The sequence below is a fragment of the Pavona decussata genome, unplaced genomic scaffold, assembly GCF_977016875.1.
Source record: "Pavona decussata unplaced genomic scaffold, jaPavDecu1.1 SCAFFOLD_51, whole genome shotgun sequence".
NCBI lineage: Eukaryota > Metazoa > Cnidaria > Anthozoa > Scleractinia > Agariciidae > Pavona > Pavona decussata.
In genome coordinates, this window is record NW_028145473.1 from 5,442,823 (window position 1) to 5,447,500 (window position 4,678).

Sequence of the window (4,678 nt, forward strand, 5' to 3'; positions counted from 1 at the left end):
TTATTTTTTGGTTTAAACTTGTTTACGTCAGCACTTTTAGCGTCGCTCCAACGCTCTTTTCGCTGGTATTTTATGAGGCTGTTAAGTCAACACGTTCTCAAAACACAGTCGCTCATGCGCTCCAGTACCTCAGACTACACCTCTCTCGTCACCCGGGGGCGTTTGATGCGCACGCCACTATGGCCGCCCTGGAAAATTTAGTAGACACTGCCAGAGAGAATGCTGATGCCGACATCTTGCGCTACAACGCTATCCTTAGACAAACCAGAGGCCTTGCTGAGAATCCAGTGCTTCAACGAGTCCTTCTTAAACTCCTGGGTTCAAAGGAAGAAATCGCCATCGCTAAGGAGATTGACAAAGCTACAAAACGCTACCCTCCCACCCCCCTGCTGCGCAGTTTTCAATCAAGCGCCTAACACAGCTTTACAAGAGCCCAGCCATACAGCTTTCCCAGTGGCCGTGTTAATGGCATTATATGTTTTGCATGCGGCCGTCCTGGGCACATCGCCAGAAATTGTAGAGCTAAAAAGGGACGTTAATGTTCAGCTGTTTCGTTTGTTCTAGCATGTGACTTGACTTTTTTTTCTTTGTTTTGTTTTGTTTTCCTCTCCATTTTGTAGTTCCTTTTTTCCCTCCTCACATCAGAGTCGCAGCCAGGCGGGTTTCTCTTATTATAATCCGTTTCCTGGTCTTCCGACCGGATTCCTGGCTCGGCTTGGCTGTGGGTACTCCCTCCATTGCGTTCCCTTCTCACCTGCCTCTAACTCCTTGTTTCCCCTAGGTTTTTTCCGCCAGGATCATTTAAACCGCTAGCCATCGATATCCTTCCTCAGTGTCTTGGTGTAATTGGGAGAGAAAGTCTCACAGCTGGGCCGGGCCACTACCTTCCAAACATATAAGGTTCTGGGCCTCGCCAATTCAGCTGACCTTCTTGCTCGAAGTACCAACCCCATGGCCTCCTCACAAGGCTGACAAGGCTTTTTATACGCCCTGTTTGGCATAGTTCGCCCTCTTTTCGCAAGCCCACTCTTAGTTTTGGGTTTGTCCAGTTTTTCCCCTCCCACCTCCCCTTCAGCGACGCTGATAACCCTCTGCTTACTCTGCGCCTTAAGCAAAATTTTTTCGCCCGTAAGTTATCTTCATTAAGGCACAAGGCACAGAGTGGCTTTTATGTGAGTGTGAATTATTCACTGTTCGCAAAGAGTAGGGGACGTAGTTCCCGGTGTTGTGGTCTGGTCTTTGTGATTCTCATGGTTGGGTGGGTAAATGCATGCTCGGAGACATTAGCTGCATAAGCTACTCTAAAATCCGAGGGTAAAACAAGATATAATGATGTAAATTTGATTGCAATTTCGATTCTACAGCGGCCTTTGCTTCCCCCAATTTTCTGATATATTTGCATAGGCAGTCCATTTCATTCCCTGCTTTAAAACTTCCAATTCAAAGATACTTCCGGTGAAATAAAGTAGCCAATCAGTTTTCGATTCGCTGGCTGCAGAAAGATTTTTCAGTTGGGACCACTTTTCGACCTCGCTTGGTACCCGTTCACAAGTGTGACGTGTGTGACCTGATGACAATGGAACAGAAGGCCATTCATTAGGCAGAGAACTGAGCCCTAGTTAGGCAAGGAAAATCATTTTGGGGCTTAGCACCAATCTACAGTATTTAGGGTTAAGCACTGATTCGAAAACGGTTGGCTTTCGTTAATTGTGATGGGTATCAACGCTGTATACATGCATTAAAAATGAGAATCCTCGGTAGCTAGTCCTCGACTCCTCATGGTGTAGTGGCTTTAATTATATAGAAGAAATGAAGCAAACGACTCGGGTTGGAGGCTTAAACTAATCTGTTTTTTTGTTTTGTTTTGTTTTGTTTTTTGTTTTTGTTTTCCTTCTCTTCCTGTTAAGTTTGAAATTTAAGTCAATGTCCAAGTTGGAGTTTGAGAGATACCGAAAAATTGTCACAAAGTTGGCCACCGCGCGGACTGCCCTGGGGAAGAGGTCAATTGGCTGGGTCAGAACTTGGCATTCTCGTCCCCAGAGCCGCCTGGTCCTCTTAGCCGCTGGAGGCTGGGCACGAGGACCAAGTGGCTCTGGGGACACAGAATTACGGAAGTCCTAGATTCTAGGACTTCCGGTATTCATGTATGAAGTCTTGAAATGTCATTAAATTTAGTGAGAATAACATGGCGGCTGCCAGAGGCGATAAGTTTATTGAGATACTGGCGAATGTTCTGCGTCTTCTTATTTTGGAATCGATTTTTCTTCGTGAGCAGCTTGGGAAAGCAATTATTGTCGAAAAAAGGAGGTATCTGTAAGGTGTCTTTGCCTTCGGCAAATCCTTGATATTCCAGCTTTTGTTCTTTGTTTTGACTCATGGCTGGAGGTCAGTGACTCCATCATTTTGGTCGCATCGCCGTTGAATGAGCTGACGCGGAATCAGATATCAAACTTGACAGCATGGAACTGCCATCTGCAATGATTCTTTGCGGCGAATCGTTGGACTTCTCTGTATCCCAGATGGAAGGAATATTTTAAGTTTATTGGAAAAAAATTAGGAAGGTTTTGGACAGCGTTGAGATTAGGGAAAAGATCAAAGCAGCTGTAGATGTGCCATCTCATTGCAGAATGGTACCAAGTTTTATTCTAATTCTTTTCACAATAAACATACAGATGCTCTGGAACTATATACTTTGTGATCAGTCTAAATCACACTATACAAACCTATGAGGGTTAATCTGTCATTATATGAAAGTTGTACAATGTTATGCAAATCATTAATGGGAAGATGACTACACGACGTTCGCATTTTGAGATACAGATGGGCCATCTGATGGCTCATTCAATAATTATTCACTTCTACTTTTGTTTCACCTATTTTAAAATCACTGGTGATCCTTGCAATCTGATTGGCTCTCAATAGTGTGATTTATTCACGAATCGCACTATTTTTTGTCTCCAAATCGCATCCCTTTAGCCCATGAAAATAAAATGAAATAATAGTATTAATAACCACTTAAAAAATGGGTTTCTTGAAGCAGATCAATAAATATTAACATTGACAAAAAGAAATGTGATTTCAAAATGGGTGTAATAAATAATTTATTACACCCATTTTGAACTTTGCACTCCACTCAGTTCTATTAACAATTTTGCTTTTAATAATTTTAATACATGAATGCCATTAGAAGGATAATCTGTGCCCATACTGTTATACACAGATGACAGATTATCAGACAAACTAGAAACACTTGTCAGTTCAAGTTGTTCCTCCTAGACAAGAAGTCCATCTTTAGTATTTATACCTGCAAATTAACTACCATACAGATTCATTGGGTTGGATTATCCATCTCTGCTATAAATTCACCCTTTTTGACTTCAGCACACATTAACTCATTCACTTATTATATTAGGCATTGACATTCGTGTGTTTAATCATGTTATGTGTCTGTACATGTAGCCTTCAAGAGACTTATGTTGAGTTCATTGGGTTCAATGAGTGTTCCAAATATTAAGTAAATTAAAAAGAAGTTGTTCTAAAAAAGAGACCAAATGTTGAATGCAATTTCTATTATGATATAAAATACAACTTTAAGGAGTTTCATATTTTTAGTGACACTCTTTTTATGTCTCAAAGATAATTCTAGCAGGTATTTGATTTGAAGGAACGATAGTGCACTTGTAAATTATTTGTGCTGCCCTCTTCTACTTTCAAGTAGGTAATTTCCTAAATTCTGCCACCACCCCCTTCCACCCTTCCACAAAAAAAAAACAATCAGAAAATGGATGTTGCAAAACAACTGCATATTAAACTAATTATTGATAATATTCATAGGGAAATAATTATTTTTAGACCTGTTCCAAGGTATGCTAAGTGCCATGTTTCCAAATGTACCTATAATTGCACTTACAGTAACAGCAACAGAGAAAACAAGAGATATTCCTTAGAGATAGTGGATCCTGTCATCATATCATTGAAGTGAACTCAAACAGAAAGAACATTTTTTACACTGCTGCTGCATACCAACATACATGAAACAGAGGCCCTCTTGCTGTCTTACATCGCAAAACTAAAGGCGCTGGGAGAGATGTCCCGTACTGTACTTTATTCCAAGTTAGAAATTTGTGGGGAATGCTCCAGCCATTTGCGATTGCCACTTGGGCGAGAAGCAGTTGATGCTCGGAAAATTTAACCATTCAATGGCGTAGAACTGCGAGATCTTTCACTTTTGTCTCAGCCAACGAAAGCTCCTGCGAAGATAGACTCTTTTCATTCAAGACTGCCGATTCGTAAATGTTTTTTTTATTTGTCAGTGAAAACAAGGTTGACAGAGTTTTTTTAAGGCAAATTTAATATCATCGAGCGAAACTTCCCTTCCCGATAAAAACTCTAAAGACTTTTGCCAACTCCACACCGTGTTTCCTTCACGAAACTATTGACAGAGCGGTTTCTAATTAAAAACCGTTTGATTATAACACCTACAGATGTTTAAAACATTTACCAACGGCTTTTTCGGAGAATCTTTATCGATTTTTATCGTCCGCCATCGTGCTGCATTTCTTTTTGACGATACTTTTATTTTTCGCGCCAGACCACCAGTCGCCTGCCGCTAACATTTTCACTTCCGTTTTAGATTTCTATTGTTAGGAACTAACGAGAACTAGCCAATCAAATCCTG